Source organism: Glycine soja, chromosome 9, assembly GCF_004193775.1.
Source record: "Glycine soja cultivar W05 chromosome 9, ASM419377v2, whole genome shotgun sequence".
NCBI lineage: Eukaryota > Viridiplantae > Streptophyta > Magnoliopsida > Fabales > Fabaceae > Glycine > Glycine soja.
The window spans coordinates 7,477,282-7,496,245 of record NC_041010.1 but is presented as its reverse complement, the minus strand read 5'-3'; the positions used below and the strand labels follow the sequence as shown (position 1 = coordinate 7,496,245).

The window sequence follows — 18,964 nt, the reverse complement described above, 5'->3', positions numbered from 1 at the left end:
GTTGATCGCATTCATAGCATTTTGGAACTGAGGAGGAATCTTCTCCCTTCTTCTTTGGATTGAGGTTCAATCTCATTCGATTTCCTTTGTTCCTCAGAAAATTATTTAATCCTTTTACAAAGAGACTGAAATCATCATCTTCTTCTAAATTATTTTTTTCATTCAAGTCTTCTTTGCCACTTTCTTCATGAATAGAAGATGAGGTTTTGAATGAAATTCCTTTCTTCTTTTTTTCATTCTCTTCATGTTGGTTGAGTTTCATAAGTTCAATTTCATGTTCTTGAAGCTTCCCAAAGAAAGTGGCAAAAGAATATTCAAAATAAATTTCTTTCAAACCAAAGATAAATAGTAATAAATAAAAGAAGTTTAAGGGAAGAGAGAAATGCAAACTTGATTTATACTGGTTCGGCCACTTCCCGTGCCTACGTCCAGTCCTCAAGCAACCCACTTGAGATTTTCCACTCTCTTGTAAAATCCTTTTACAAGTTCTGAACACACAAGGACAATCCTTCCTTTGTATTCAGAATTCCTTTACAACAAGAGACCATCGGTCTCTTAATCCCTTTTCAGAAGTAAGAAGAAGAGAAGAAGAAATCTCTCTTGAAAGAGATAGATTGTACAATGAAGATCAATCACAATTCCTTATTGCATATGCAAGTGTTTGACCAAGGAATCTTCAAGAGGATAAGACATTTTAATTCAGAAAAACTCTCTTAATCTTTTGAGAGGATAAAACTTTTTGAGCAATCAAAACTCTCTTACAATTCGTGTTTCCAAGTCACATATAAATAGACCTTTGATGGCCATTCATAAACCATTTGAATAGATGTAACTCTTGGAAGTTATTTCCTGAAAATCTCCTCTGGTAATCGATTACAGGATTTGTGTAATCGATTACAGGTTTTAATATTTGAATTAAAACGTTTATTAACTGCTGGTAATCGATTACCAATATTGTGTAATCGATTACACAGTCTAAAATTTGAATTCAAATATTTAGTAGCTGTTGTAAATCATTTTTGGCCACTGGTATTTGATTACATCCTCTGGTAATCGATTACTAGAGAGTAAATCTCTTGAAAAAGACTTTTTAACTTAAATTTCTTGGCCAAACCTTTTGCTACTTCAATAGGAATTCCCTTCCTATTTTAATATACTCTTTCTAAGACTCTAGAAACTGTCTTGATCATCCATCTTGAATATCTTTGTCTTGAATAAAGCTTTGAGAAACATGTAACCCTTTGGCAAGCTTTCCCTTTGGCATCATCAAAACATTCAACTTGATCCTTTGTCTACAATCTCCCCCTTTTTGATGATGACAATCCCTGAAATCAAGGCAAGTTATATACAAGATGATAGCACGTTCACACAACCCTTACTCCCCCTATCTTTTGGCATGTATGCCTAACTTTACTTAATGATAAATTTCTAATTGATTTCTAACCCAAGTTAAGTTCTCTCAAGTTCACTCCCCCTTTGGCAACATCAAAAAGAACTAAGCAACACAATCAAAATCCAAACAGAGCCAAACATTAAACCAAAATAAATCCATACATGGTCATAACCAACCAAAGCAAAGTCTAGAAATATAATAATTGTGCAAGAGTACGATAACTAGAGCAATAAAAAGCCAAATAAACGGCGATAAAGCAAAGTACTAATAATACTTAATTACTAATAAGACTTAGTCATAATAATAACAATTAAGCTAAGAGGATGATGGAGGCGGTGGTGGTGGATCAAAGCAAGTACGGATGAAGGAGACATCTTCTTTAACTTGTGTGAGGCGAATATCCATGTCGGCAAAGTGTGTATCCAATGAGTCGAAACGTTCACCAACATAAGAACGAAGACCTCATAATTCGGTAAGGACTTCATTCAGGAGTGCTAAATCTACACGCTGAGGAGGAGGTGAAGGAGTACGCTCATCTTGAGGAGGGAGTGCGTCTTTCTTCAACCATTGACCATTCTGATCCTTACGGTAACCAAAGGAAGTCACAGCACCAGCACCAATTGCAAAGGAACGCTTGACTTGAACAAATGGCTCATCATCAAGCGGAATTTGAAAATGACGCAGAAACAAAGTTATCAACTATGGATAAGGTAAAGGTGCATTGGCCCGTAATGCCTTATGCATTCGGTACCGAACCAAATGGGCCCAGTCGATCTGACGACCGGTGAGAAAAACCCACATCAAAATCAAATCTTCCTCAGAGGCTTGTGCTAAATTTGAAGACCGGGGAAGCAAAATTCTAACAATTATATAGTGCATGATGCGATTATCAAAAGTTAATGATCCGGCCAGCAATCTACCGGTCATTTCAGCCTGGTCATTGCAGACCATTCGGCGAGCATCATGACTAGAATAATCAAATTTCCAGTCATCAACAATGGTGCCCTCAAAAGGTGCACCTTGACTGGGTAAATGAGTTAAAGAAAAGAATAAGGACTGATCAATGATCATAGGAATACCATGCACCTCAGAGGAAATAATGTCATCCTGAATTTTCAAATTGCAGTAGAAGACCTTTACAAGTTCAGGATAATGTGGCAGTTTTAATGACATGAAATCAACAAGACCAGAATTTTGAAACACTTGATAGCAATCAAACGTTTCATCATTAAAGAACTCTACGTCTAGGTACTTAGGGTCTAAGATGATTCTAGAAGAAAATTGAGAGAGGTACCATAGATGCTGATCATCGGAAGAAAACAATATGGATGATCTTGGAGATGATAAAGATGGATGAATAGGTGCTGTGGATACTTCAGATGGTCTGTGGCGGCAATGGGCAGCAGCAGCGGCGGCGGTGGAGGATGATCCCTTTCTCTTCTTCGATGGCTCTGCCATTTGATGAAGTTTTAGTGGATTTTAATCGGTGAAAGTGAAAGAGGAGTGAAAAAGAGGAAGATTGGGCTTTACGAGACGTGATTTGGTGAAGATTTGAGTGAGATATGAAGATTTGAAGTTCTAGGTATGGAGGAGGCGTGAGGGGAGACCGTGGCTGCGCAGCAACTCTGATTTCGTGAGAATTTATAGACGAGGACGAGTTGTAATCGATTACAAGGCTTGGTAATCAATTACAGGAGTAATGAGCCTTCTGGTAATCGATTACAAGATGTTGTAATCGATTACAGGTTGTTTGTTCTTGTGTAATCGATTACAGTGGATGGTAATCGATTACCAAAACATAACCTAGGCTAGTTTCTTAAAGAAATATCTATGTCTATGCTAAAACACATCTAATATGATTAATCATCACTACTAATGCACTTGATTCAATCATTCAACTAAAAAACACACAGGAATACATAAATTTTATCATCATAACAAGAATTTAAACAAAATCAATCAAAGTAACATATAAACAATCAATTATAGGAGTAAATTAATCAATCAATCCTAAACATTACCTATCCAAATCACTAAGGTCTAAAAGGCCTAATTCTCTTCTTATTGAAAAGAATATATCCTTTGGGAGAGGTTTTGTAAAGATATCAGCAAGCTGATTCTTTGTATCAACAAACTCTAGCAAACAATTTCTCTTTAGAACATAGTCTCTTAGAAAATGGTGCCTAATTTCTATATGTTTCGTTCTAGAATGTTGTACAGGGTTTTTGGATAGATTTATGGCATTAGTATTATCACACCTAATAGGTATGCGATCAAGAAGGATACCATAGTAAGATAATTGTTGCTTCATCCATAAAATCTGTGCACAACAACTGTCAGCAAAGATATACTCCACTTCAATAGTGGATAAAGCAACACTGTTTTGTTTCTTGCTATGCCATGAGACAAGAGCCGATCCAATGAATTGACAAGTTCCACTTGTGCTTTTTCTATCAGTTTTAGATCCGGCAAAATCAGAATCAGAATATCCTATTAAGTTACATGTTGAATTCTTAGGATACCATAATCCTAAATTGATTGTACCTAATAGATATCTCATAATTCTCTTTACTGCACTCAAATGTGATTGTTTGGGGTTGGATTGAAACCTAGCACACATGCATACACTAAACATAATATCAGGTCTACTAGCAGATAAATAGAGAAGAGATCCGATCATACCTCGATATTGTTTCATGTCTATAGACTGACCAGATTCATCTTTATCTAAGTAACAGCTAGTGCTCATCGGTGTAGCCATGTGTTTTGCACTTTCCATCCCAAATCTTTTGATCAATTCCTTGCAGTACTTGGCTTGGTTGATGAATATACCTCCTTGAGTTTGATTGATTTGTAATCCCAGGAAGTAATTTAGTTCTCCCATCATTGACATTTCAAATTCACTTTGCATATCAAGGGAAAACTCCTTGCACAATGAATCATTAGTGGATCCAAAAATTATATCATCAACATATATTTGAACCAACAAAATATCATTATGCTTTCTCTTTATGAACAATGTGGTATCCACTTTTCCTCTAGAAAATTCTTTTCTTAGGAGAAAATTGCTTAAACGTTCATACCACGCCCTAGTGGCTTGTTTCAAACCATAAAGAGCCTTTTGCAATTTATAAACATGATTTGGTTTATCCGGGATTTCAAAACCTGGAGGTTGTTCAACATATACTTCTTCTTGATTTAGAAAAGCACTTTTAACATCCATTTGATAGAGCTTAAAATCCATTATGGATGCATATGCTAAGAGCATTCTAATGGCTTCTAATCTTGCAACTGGAGCATATGTTTCTTCATAGTCTATTCCCTCTTCTTGATTATACCCTTTTGCTACTAACATAGCCTTATTTCTAATAATTATGCCATGTTCATCTAATTTATTTCTAAAACCCATTTTGTTCCTATGACAGGATAATTTTCAGGTTTTTCTACATAACTATAAAAAAATATTAATGAAAATCAAATGTTTAAGGAGTAAACAAGCATCAAAACTCATTCAAAAGTTAACAAAAGTCATCAAAGTAATCAATCAAAGACAAAGTGACATGTTTGTATCATTTGATATTACTTGTAGGGATTGTTGATCAAGTGGCCTTTGTTTGTTGAATAAACTTTGATGCATGGCATGTGTTTGGAGAAATTGCTATCAATATATCGCTTTTGCTCTTCTCCGTTTTCATAGTCTTTCATCATGATACCCAGATTTATGATTTTATTTTTCTGAATCACTTGAAGAATTTTTTTTTATTTATTTTCTTCCCAAGTGATCTATGTTTTCTTTTCTTTCTTTTCTTTGAGATTCCTCTTGTCGGATTTTTCAATTCTTCTTTCAAAGACAAGATAATCGGATCTCATGTGCCCAGGTTGATTACTTTCATAGCATGATGGGGCTAAGGAGGAGTCTTCTTCTTTCTTCTTTGTATTGATGTTTGATTTCCTTTTATTTCTTTTGTTTCTCATAAGTTTATTGAACCTTTTCACAAAGAGTCTGAAATCATCATCATCTTCTTCTGTTTCAGTCAAGTCCTCTTTGTCACTTTCTTCTTGAATAAAAGATGATGAGGCTCTGAGTGCTATTCCTTTTCTCTTTATATCATTCTCTTCATGTTGATGGAGTCTCATAAGTTCCATTTCATGTTCTTGAAGTTTTCCAAAGAGAGTGGCAAAAGATATATTAGTGAGATCTCTTGATTCTGCAATTGCTTTTACTTTTGGTTGTCATTGTCTGCTTAAACATCTCAACACTTTGTTAATAAGATCTTCATTAGGAAATATTTTTCCCAATGATGCAAGATGATTAACTATATGAGTAAATCTCTTTTGCATATCTTCTATGGTCTCATATTGAAACATTTTGAACAGTTCATATTCATGTGTGAGAGTGTTTATTCTAGATCTCTTGACATCAGTTGTGCCTTCATAGGTTACTTGCAATGTATCCCACATTTCTTTTGCATTTTTACAATTTGAGACTCTAAAAAATTCATCCATGCCTAATGCAGAAGTGATTATATTTTTGGCCTTTAAATTGTATTGAACCTTTCTTCTTTCATCATCATTCCATTCTTCTCTTGGTTTTTCTATAGTTGCATTTCTCACTACCTTTGTAGGAATAAAAGGACCAACTTCAATGGCATCCCATATATTTAAATCTATGGCCTCAATAAGGATCTGCATTCGGGTTTTCCAATAGTAATAACCTTCGCCATTGAACATAAGAGGCCTATTAATAGAATTTCCCTCAAGAAATGGAAAGTTGGATGAGGCCATTTCTATTCTTGAAGTTTTTAAACTTTATACAAGAATCCTGCTCTGATACCACTTGTTAGACAAATGGCCTTAGTTATCTTAAGAAGGGGGGGGGGGGTTGAATTAAGATAACAAGAACTATTCCCCAATTAAAATTTTACTCTTTCTTTTTAGATTAACAATGCACCCTTCATATGAATTACTCAAAAGAATATTCAAAATAAACTTCTTTCAAACCAAAGATAAATAGTAATAAATAAAAGAAGTTTAAGGGAAGAGAGAAATGCAAACTTGATTTATACTGGTTCGGCCACTTCCCGTGCCTACGTCCAGTCCTCAAGCAACCCACTTGAGATTTTCCACTCTCTTGTAAAATCCTTTTACAAGTTCTGAACACACAAGGACAATCCTTCCTTTGTATTCAGAATTCCTTTACAACAAGAGACCATCGGTCTCTTAATCCCTTTTCAGAAGTAAGAAGAAGAGAAGAAGAAATCTCTCTTGAAAGAGATAGATTGTACAATGAAGATCAATCACAATTCCTTATTGCATATGCAAGTGTTTGACCAAGGAATCTTCAAGAGGATAAGACATTTTAATTCAGAAAAACTCTCTTAATCTTTTGAGAGGATAAAACTTTTTGAGCAATCAAAACTCTCTTACAATTCGTGTTTCCAAGTCACATATAAATAGACCTTTGATGGCCATTCATAAACCATTTGAATAGATGTAACTCTTGGAAGTTATTTCCTGAAAATCTCCTCTGGTAATCGATTACAGGATTTGTGTAATCGATTACAGGTTTTAATATTTGAATTAAAACGTTTATTAACTGCTGGTAATCGATTACCAATATTGTGTAATCGATTACACAGTCTAAAATTTGAATTCAAATATTTAGTAGCTGTTGTAAATCATTTTTGGCCACTGGTATTTGATTACATCCTCTGGTAATCGATTACTAGAGAGTAAATCTCTTGAAAAAGACTTTTTAACTTAAATTTCTTGGCCAAACCTTTTGCTACTTCAATAGGAATTCCCTTCCTATTTTAATATACTCTTTCTAAGACTCTAGAAACTGTCTTGATCATCCATCTTGAATATCTTTGTCTTGAATAAAGCTTTGAGAAACATGTAACCCTTTGGCAAGCTTTCCCTTTGGCATCATCAAAACATTCAACTTGATCCTTTGTCTACATAGACAAACAATCTCTTGATTACAACTGAGTTTTATAAGATGAACAAAATGATTTCTTTCTTTTAGAGTAGATGATACAACTTGAAGTTCCTAGAAGAATTCTCAATAATTTGCAAGATTTTGCCCAATGATGTTTAGAGGGGTTTTGAAAATTAAGTTCTCTGAGGATCTCTGTACTTTTTGAAGAAAGGACACACACATATATATAGGCCCATTGTGCATGTTCAAAATAGTTTGAAGAGATGTGTCTTTTCAAAAAAAAAATTGAAATTTTTTCACTGATAATCGATTACATGATTCTGGTAATTGATTACACAGTTGTATTTTGGAAGAGTTGTGACTTTTCAATATTTTCTTTGAAATTTCTTCGCTGGTAGTCAATTACATAACTCTTGTAATCAATTACACAGATCAAAATTCAAATAATTTTGTGTCGTTGGTTCATCAATTCAAAATTTTCAATATGCCATTTTCACAAACTCTCTGGTAATCGATTACCAGTTCTAAAAGATATTTTTGAACTGATTTTAACTTTAAAAAAAGAATTTTGATAGTAAATATTTTGAGGCCAAACTATAGCAATCAAATTGAGATTCTTTTAACAAATTTACTAAGTTCTTATCTTAGATTTTCTTGATCTTGTTCTTTGACTTGATTCAATCCGTGCTCATCAAGTAAACTTTTGGGATCATTGAAACCTGCATAATATACATTCACATTTAACAATATGTCCACTAGCTTTTTCCATAAATAGGTATATGGTAAGTTGGTAAATAAGATGTGTGCTAGACCTAAACATTTGAGAAGTCAGAAATTATAAACCAACAAGGCAATATTAATCATTTGAGATAGTAACTATGATGTAAAAAGGCATAAGGAAATATATACCCCTATAAAGATTTATAAACCAACAAAAAATCCCATAGCAACTTGCCCACACTGCCCACACCAAAATAAAACCATCCAAAGCTAGTGAGTTATTTTCACCACTATTTTATTGCAATTATACCGTTAACTCTCAAATATTATTCTTAATGTAATCAGTTACATGATATAAATGCATGCACACCTTCCTATAATCAAGTATTCCTTCAAAAGGAAGCTCCAACTCATCACTTATTATAACTGGAATGCATCCATTGACAATAACATCAAATAATCTAGCAGAGGATGGAGTGTCCTCAGCTGGGCTTAAGCAAATTAGACACTTGATGATGTGCAAAGCAAGCAAATAAACACAACAAAATAAGTAACCAATGTATATTAGTACAAGTGCTGAACTTATATTACTTGCACATGCCCTTTTGAGCAACATCCTTTCCCCCATCTCCAGTTGTTCCCTCCTCTATAACCACACCATCAACTCCACTTAATTCAGCTCCAAGTTTAAAGCGTATCTTCCCTCCCTGAAATGGGAAGATCACCAAAAAAAAAAAAGCAACTAAACTCAGAATAATAGAACACGCAGATCACAAAAAAAATTGAGAATGCCACATACACAATTTGGGCAAAACAAGATGAGACTTCTACCTATAAACTATAAGATCAGACAACCAAACAATAAAAAGCCAATAACCAGTCATGGTAATACCCCAAATGCCATAAGGCCTTCATTATATATATAATTAATGAGTTCAACAAAAGTATTCTGATTTTAGTTGCATAAGTCAGTTCTAACTCCTAAGGGCTGATGTTGACAAATCCCAGAAAAATGTACTACTAAATAGATGTTCTCCACCGTTGACAATAGTTGTATCTCCAACATGAGATTGAATAGAAAAGTTAATAAAAATAAATAATATTCCTTGATTTCAAGTTACATCATATGTAGATAGAACTTTCAAAGCTTTCACCTGCCAGTCAATCAAGTAATAATGCTTACCATATTTCTCTTGAGCCGGCCTCAAAAGAAAAGTAGTGTGCTTCTCTTTGGATTCGTCTCTCAGATAAACACTTGGCATCACATAAATCAACATTGGGAACATAAGGGAGAACTGGGTCTCTCCCCAGATAAACTTGTCCTGGCTTGTACCTAAAAGAAGAAAAAGATCCACCAGTCGATTCCAATTCCAACAAATAATAGCATTACATTGCATTCATAGAGTTACAAGAAAACTAACAAGTTTCCTATGGAATCCATATCAGGAAGGAGCCATATTGCATTCTTCACGTATCTACGAACAGAGACTTGAAAGACCGGGGATGATGCACGGGGAGTATGTGATCTTTGCCACCAGAGTGCTTCCATGCACATACATAATATAATAAAAAAATATACAGATTTGAATAATCTATGCATCCGAAACAATCATAACACATACATAATTTAATAAGAAATATACATATTTTTACTTGAGACTAAGCATTGACAGAGTTTTCCTTTAAAAAACATAACATAGCTTAAAAATGTAAATACCCATTATCCCGATTATTCACTTGAGCTTTTCAAACATGGGAAGAATTAGCCACATGCTTAACAACAGGGATATCAGTCACTCAACAGCTATTATAAAAAAATTACCTCCATTAGTTTCCCAAGATCAAACTTAGGTGCTTTCAGGATCTTGACTTTACGATCAAACACATTCTTCACAGGGTCAATACTAGATGTTGCCTTCCCAATGTCTTTTCCAATAATCTCAGGAATAAACTTACGGACCAACTCCTTCAAATCACAGGATGTTGCCTGGTTTGTCATGATCTCCCTCATCTTCCTATGAATCTAAAAAGATAAAGGTGTAATTTTAATTACTAATATGCAATATTATATAAAACACCACAACATACTTTACATTTAAAAGCCACTAATTTCTTCTGGTTATTATATATATATATATATATATATATATATATATATATATATATATATATATATATATATATATATATGCACTTCAGTTGGAGAAGCATGTGTTAAGGATACCATGTTGACTTTGTACCATAAGTTTCTAAATGGAAAATTAACGAGATTGTTAGTGAACAGAAGTAGCATCTAACTACCAAACATTAGTCCTCAATGTGTGGTTATCAATTGTCTTCACATGCACATGAGCTTCAATTAGAGTTTGCCATTTTCGCACCAATGACCTCAGCTTGTCAGTTGTTAAATCCATTCCCTAGAAATTCAAAGAATAAAAAAAAATTAAAAATTGATTAGTATAATGCATTACAATATTACAATCAAAAGAAGCTTCATGCATCACCCATCATACCCATAAATTTGTTAAAACATTTTTTCCTTGCACATTTTCAGCTCTCAACCTAATCTTCTTGAATGCATGATCCTCATCCCCTTGAAGATCAACCAAGGAGACCTTAAACACTCTATGTTTGAGTTCTTCAGAAGCAATATGTCATTTGAAACAACCAAAATCTAAATAACCATACAAAGTTCATATCACCAAATCACACATCATAAAAATAGACAACTTGGAAGATTCATAAACCCTCGTTCTCCCATAGAATCAAAATGCAATAAGCACACACTTCAAAACAAATATTATTTTTTCCCATATCACATAGAGATCTGACGCGAATGGCAAACATCAAAGAGGGAGCTACCATTCTATTTAGCTTCTCTAAGTTCACTTAGTACATCAAAAACAAAAAAAAATCAGCCATTCCATGAAACGCCCCAAAATAGAATAGAAACAAAGTCCCGTAGCAAAATGAAAGCAAGCATTTATAATAGATTCAACTCAAAAATCAGAACACAAGTCGAAGCTATATCAAAACAAATCTGATTTTGAAAACCCATACAACTGACCCACAACACAAAATCAATAAATTTACAATAGAAAATGACGGCGACTTTTTCTAGGGTTTTGTGGTGAGTTATGGCGATGGAGACGCTATCGAGGATGACATCGACAACGACATTGGTGAGGTGCTTATGCTTATTGAGAGGGACGCTGAGCTTGTCAAAGTAGCGGAGAAGCTCGGGGCCGTTGAGGGATTGGAGTGAGGGCTTCTTCTTCAACTCAGAGTAGTAGCAGATGTTCTGGAACTAGATTGGGGGGGTAAATGTTGTCGGACCACATGGGTTCCTTCATGGACTAGAATTTGTTGAAGGCCTTGAGGCGGAATGCAAGCATCCATTGGGGATTCCCTTTTAGGGACGAGATTAAAGCGAGAGCAAGAACGTTCAATGACGGTGGGTTTGACGGCAACAGAGGGTTCGACACCGACGACAGACGAGAGTGACAACACAGAGAGCGAGGGTGAGAGATGAGAAAAACTAGGTTAGCAAAGAAGAAAGGAGTAGGAAAAAGATGATTTTTACAAAATCATCATCATATAACCTTTATTATTTACAAAATTGTCACTGGCTGACATTCTAAGATGGTTCTGTATAATCGTCTTAGAATGTGTCTGTAAAAAATAATGTTTTTAATAGTGAAAGTCAATAGTGTTGCATGAAATTTCAAGTGAATACCTTCCACTAAGAAACAAGTAATAGATGCATATTTTATGAGTTAAGAAACTATAATCCTAATTAAAGGTTTACTGAAAATTGAGTAAGTATAAGACAATAAAAGTTTAAGACATCACATTTTGGTTCATAGTTGCAATTTTTTAAACTTTTTCTTATACTCATTTTCTAAAGTCATCTAAGCATTTACATCTAGATGTTTTAAAACTGTTACAAAACTAAAACTAGTGGAGTAAAATGGATAAAAGGAGATTTTTACTGTTTTTAACCACCATCTATTTGCTATATTATAAAACAAGTTCTTTCTTGCCAAGTGTCTTCTCTTTGTCACACGTCACAATTTTTCTCTCCCCCCTCACTTGCTTCATTTCTTCCTTCTTTTTTTTCCTTTTTTCCTTCTTCACTCTCACACACACTCATGTACTCCTTCCCTTCTCTCTAGTGGCGGAGCTATATTAAGGAGCAGGGGAGCCACAACCCCCCCCCCCCCCCCCCCCCCCAACTTTTTTTTCCAAACTTGTATAGGTATAGGTAATTGGCCCCCTCATGAATGATATATTTTAATATGTGATTTTAAAAAACAATGAATGAGACTTTTCTTAAGGATTGGTGTTATCATGTCTCGTACATAGTTATTGGCCATGAATTTGAGAGACAACAACTTAAACTTGAAAGGAAAAAGCAGAAAAAAAATAGTTTTATATAAAGACAAATCCTCATTCTTGATCAATTGTGGAAATTAAAATATATATTGGGGACAACCTTTGAGGTTATTATGTCACTTAATTTAAAAGGTTTTAAATAGAAAATGATTAGATTTAATTTTAATAAATTTTTATTTTGGTTTTATTTATCACATATGTGCAGAAGTAACATAACTTATCATATGATATTATTATCTTAAGATTTAGTAACTCATTTAATCATTATACTTACACAAATTTTACCTTACTAAGTATTTTAAAGTTTCAATTGTTACACATATTATTTTTTAATCTTTTTTATTTGTCTCTTATTTTAATTAGTTCAAATAGCTTTTATTTGTTGAATTAGTTTAATATGTGTTGATATTTTTTTATCACTTTTTTATTTTTTATCAATAAATATTAATTTTTTTATGTTAATGGGATCAAACATGCAACTTTTCTCCCTCTCTTCCTTCTTTTTTTATCACTCAATCAACCTTATAACTCTTAAATCACTTTTTTATTATTTTATGTTTTGAGTTATCGAATTATGTTTTCACCCAAAAAAAAATTATATGATTATGTTATTCAAAAAATTTTAATATATGAATATTTTTTACTATTCTGCCCCCCAAAAATTATGGGCAAGCTGTGCCACTGCTTCTCTCCTTCCATATTAATCTCAACTACACTCACTACTGGAAAAGCGGATTTTTAAGACGGTTATTTTTTACTTTTTAAGATGGTTACGAGCCGTCGTCAAAACGGCCGTCGTAAATTGTCAACGATGCTACTACGACGGTTATCAACCCGTCTTAGAAAGTCAATGATTCTAAGATGGTTATAATTAAAACCGTCTTAGAATAATTTATATTCTAATACGGGTTTTAAGGATAACCCGTCTTAGTATGTATGATATTCTAAGACGATTTTTTGGTATAATCGTCGTAGAAATCCATACACACTAAAAGGGGTTCTGATCAATACTCGTCTTAGTAGATAAACTATTCTAAGACGGTTTCATGCATAACCGTCTTAGTATATATGTTAATCTAAGATGGTTTTGTATTGTAACCGTCGTAAAAAATAATACATATTAAGACAGTTTCGTGCATAACCGTCTAAAATTGTTTGGTATTCTAAGACGGTTATTTCAAAAACCGTTTTAGAATGAACTACATTCTAAGACGGTTTTTGACATAATCATCGTAGAATTTTCTTTTTTTTTTTAGTTTTGCACGTATTTTACAATTATTCATATAAATCATACGATGCATTTCATTAATGAAACATATAAGTTGTGAAACAACTAAAACCATATTAAGGGTCATTCTGCTATATGCAATTTTTATTATTGACAACTGAAAAAAGTATACAAACTCATTCATAATTGTAGGAATGAAAAACATTTAATCTTTAAAGTTTTTGTTGCTTTATTCTACAATGAAGTTGTGCCTACAACATAATCTCTCTAAGGACAACAAAATATTTCACCTCTTCCACAAACAACAGAATCTTTAAAGTCTTTGTCTTAAGATGCTAAACATGTTTTTAGTTTTATGAAATCCTCTAAGGACACGATCTCCACAGGCCTTTACATTAATCCGTCTAAGGTACTGAAAAATGCATCAGTCAACTGATCATTATAAATAACATCAGTAGCCACCAACTCATTGACCTATTAAATGCTAGAAAAGGTTAATTTATTGCTCCGGGAAAACTAAGACATGTTAGGCTGATGTTTACATACAAAGCATAGCAAGTTAAGTATTTGACAAGTAGTGTAAAATATTAGTTGGTCATTTCTAAGAAACCTCACAATTTAGATAACTGGCCAAAACAGGTCAAAATTTATGTATATTATGAGAACTAATGTTGTAAATGAAACATTTCGTTATAAAACTTGAGAAGACATGGATGGATTATTATGTAAATTATCAAAAAGAAGAAACAGGGGAGTTGTGGTATACCAAGGAAGATGTAGTATACCAGAATATATTCATAAGATTCCTCACATATTTGTAATATGCATTGTAACATCTCAGTTGACAAGGTAAAGCCAACTTCACACATTTTTTCAACAATATCAAGAGTTATGCCCACCTACATTGAAAAATAAAAAGAAAATAATTTAATTAAAATGCAGTCATAATTTATAAAATAAATAAATAAATTGTACAATAAATCCAACCCATTGACATCTATTAGAATTGAGAATAGAGTAGCCTAACTCAATCTCAAAAGTTAGCTCAAGTAGAAAAGATTAAGGTCATATATGGTAGGTGCTAGACGAAACTTGGCAACCCATGGCCTTTAGTTACTGCTTTGACTTGTTTCCATATTTTTAGAATTCGAAGAGAGAAACTGAAAATGTTCTTGTAATTGCATTATTGTGAATGAGTTTATAAAGAGGAGTATTTCTACACTTATGACTAATTCCCTTCATACTCTAATGTCTAATTATAAATAATACGCATGTATACCGATGAGACAACATTTAAAAATCATCTCTGTAGGCGTAAACAACTGAATTTATCTCCACATCATAACTGGCCCTAACTCTCGATTCCCATCAAAAAGAGATTGGGATATTATAATTTCTAGACCAATGATTAACCTTTTTGAAATATCTTCTGCTTCTCTATCCAATTGAAGATATAGATGACTTCTATGTGAGAGGTAAAAAAGGGATGTGAAATTACTTTCTGAAAAAAGACCAGCCTCTCCACTCTCCAACAATAACGGAATCAACGGAAGAAAAAAAAATAAAAGAAGCAATAGCATTGTTGGAGCATGAACTAGCTCTATGTCCTATTCAAATTTTATCATGTTAAATAAAAAAAAATTAGCAGCCTGAAACAATGAAACCATGATCCAAAGACGTCACCAATTGAATCTTGGATTTAGTTTTCAAAACATTACAGTAAACACGGTGTTGGGTTACGACACTTTCTCCAGCTATGTTCTATAGGTGTAATTACAAATCCTTGAGACTAGTCAAGCCTTTAAAACTCAATGGACAAGGCAAAGGCTGTGATCCTGAAATATTTCCTATGAGTCAGGATAAATGTCAGTAATAAAAAAGGAAGAAGCAGAAAGGTCACTTATGATGGGGGGGGGGAACTAAAAGAATCGAAGAAAATTTTATTATGTGATAAATTGTCATGATAAATTTTAAGGAATAATAAACAGATTACTATTTCCATTTGTCCAATTTTAGATTTTGGTTAGGCAAGTGATGGATGTATGGAACAGGTTTGAGTGTTCTATAAGAGATCACTCAATACTCTCGTCTTGTAATCATTTTCCTTCTTGCTTTTTTTTCTTCTCATGAACAAGGTTCTTGCAACCAATTGATAACCACAATAGGTGATATAAGGTTGGTTTGATGGTTGGGAAGGTGGGATAAAGGGTCAATAGAGACCAACTTGAATAGAGGTGTAGAGATGAGATTACAACTATAGGGAGGGATGCAAACTAGTTTAAAACTGATATGAGACTGAAAAGTACAACAGCAACAGAATCAAAATCATTACAAATGTATTGCTCCTCACACTCACTCTATATATATAATTTTCCCACTTATAATTTCAGAAACAGAAAAATTTATGACAACTTAAATCAAAAGCTTTATGTCTATCCACAATCAATTCAAACAACATGCAAGCCACCACAAAGTTTCATGTTGCATGGATATATTTCAATTTAGGCACACATAATTCAGATTTCAAAACGAAAGGAAACATTAGTGAATTGACTTACCAGATATCACAAGACCAAGAATGATAAATGCCTGCATCCACAAGAGAAAGAAATGTATATTATATCTTCTATTGGAGATTATATTAGATATATAGAGCACAAATGCTTGATACAGACAAGAAGATGAAAACATTGCCCCGTGCAAGGTATCTTAAGTATTTATCAACGTAAAAGACAACAAATCTAACAAATACTTGAAAGGCTCATTATATAAGTAATGGAGGATAACATCTCTTACCCTTCAAAATCCTTTGAGAAGTTGCCCCAAACATGTGTCACATGACAAAGATCTTGATGAGTTGTTCCAACATAAACAAGTGCCAGTGTTATTGCCTGCAACAGTAACAATATCAAGTATTAACGTTGTAATTGGCATGCTATCTACTCAACTATAAGAAGACACAAATAGTATTTTCTTCCACCAAGCCAAAAGGGGAACATATATAATACTAAATTAGTAACAAAAGCAATTTTACCAACTTTAACAGTTCAAAATCGTTTTCATTAAAATCAATTTTTACTAAATAGTAACTCAAACAACGCTACATCTTTAAAATTGGGTGGTTTACAAATTTGTTTTTCATTTTTTCCCTATTTCTGTACTATCTTAACATTTGTGTCAAACTAAAACCAACTTTTTGTCTTGCTTTTATAGGTTTTGATGGGAGATAATGTAAAGATTACATATGTGGCCTCTTGAAGAATGGTGAGGATTAGAGAAAGACCACTTCAAGGCAACAAATGGCACAAAATGGACCAATCATATCCCATTCCTTACTATTGTCAGCCTGAGGCATTTCAGGGCAAGTTTGAGATTCTATTTCTCACCCTTACAATGCCAAAGAAGGCCACTTCTCAAGTTGCTCCTAAACAACAAGAAGTGGGAACATCCCATGAGATAGGTGAAGTAAAGCACACAGAAAATGTACAAGACACCACTCCACCACAACCTACAACAACTGCTTGTAAAGTGGAAGAAGCAATTCAAGAGAAGATTAAGTGTTTCACCACCAAGTCCTGACTTAAAGGCACAACAAAAAAAGGATTCTCAAATCCTTTTAGAACCAATTAAGGATCAAAAGGTGAAAAAAGAATTGGTGCCAAAACCAACACCACCACCAAGGGTAGCGACAATGCAAACATATGAAAAGTCTCAAAAGGGTCAAGAGGTGAGTGAGTCAAAACCAACAACAACAATGCTAACCAATTTCAAAACAACTGAAATATCACAAAAGGGTGAAGAGGAATCTGAAGCAAAATTAGAACCAACAATGTTGACAAAAGTCAAAACAGCTAAAAGAGCCCAAAAGGGTGAAGAGGAGTTTCAAGCAAAACAAACACCAACAATGCTGACCAAAGTCAACACAGCTGAAAGCCCTCAGAAGGGTGAAGAGGAATTTGAAGCAAAACCAACACCAACAATACTAACCAAAGTCAAAACATCTGAAAGACCCCAAAAGGATGAAGAGGAATTTGAAGCAAAATTGTCACTATTCTCCCCTGTTTTTTGTAGATATATACACAAAATTGTTGTTTTTTAAGTACACTTATATAAATACCAACTAGTTAGATAAATACCTATATGAATCCTGAATATAATTTATTATAGGCACAAAATATACCATCATTCCTAACCAAGAACCCAACATGTATTCCCCTATTGAAACAAGAGTCACGGACAAGAGATAAATTCCTAAAAAGCATTTGCTAAAAGTGAATGAATTGACTTTGGAAAACAATTTCGCAAACCCATCATAGATACTAAGCAAGCATACAGAATTGAAGGAGACCGTGAAACATGAAAATGCGCCACAGACAATAACACTATTTGGAAAATGCACAATCTACAAAAAATTAACGTGCAAGAGATTGACAACTGAGTGGAAGTCAGTAAAATAAAAACCCTTGTTTCATAGCCTCTTGATAGTACTAAATTAAAAGGGAAATAAATTGAGCGTTTGATGACATTACCTATATGACGACCTAACACACTTTTGATAGTATGGAGGCGCGCGAACACACACTTTTGATGGTTGCTAAGCTAACAAAGTGAAAAGGGGTTTGACGGAGAGACTATTTGAGGTATGCTCCACTTCGATGCGGCTGAGTTTGAGGGAGAGAATGGTTGAGGGCTAACGTTATAAGGGAACAACGGAGGAGATTGTTTGAGGGAGGGCGACGTTAGGTCGTTCTTCGTAGGGGAATGTCACAATTAATGAATATGGTCTACGAAGATGATCTTAGGTCAAAACCGTCGTTGTATTAATTTATCATAATTACAATATTGTCACCAACTGACATTCTAAGACGATTATTGATGTAAAAAATAAGTTTTATTTTCCTAATTACAAAATTGTCATTGTTTCCTATTCTAAGACGGTTCTGCAGAACCGTCTTAGAATGCGCGTCGTAAATAACCTCTTTTGTAGTAGTGACTTCACAATTTTTTGTCTTTGCTTTTCCTTTTTTATATTATAGCTTTTATTATAACTACTATTTTATTTATTTTATATTGTTGTGATTTTTCCGACATGCTATTTAACTTTTGTTTATATTATAATAATATGCTAAATATTATATAAAAATATGTTAACGTTATAAGGTTGAAATTTTATAATTAAAATTAATTAGTTTAGTTAATATATATTACAAACTAATATTTTGACTCTATTATAAAATTCATATATTCAATATATTTTTATTACAAAATAAATTTAAATTAATTTATC

The 18,964-nt window shown here is 33.5% G+C and overlaps 1 pseudogene; it reads right to left on the bottom strand.

Annotated features, from left to right (window-relative positions):
• Positions 1 to 8,011: 8,011 nt before the first annotated feature.
• LOC114368105 lies at positions 8,012 to 10,705 on the bottom strand (annotated as a pseudogene).
• Between the last annotated feature and the right edge of the window lie 8,259 nt (positions 10,706 to 18,964).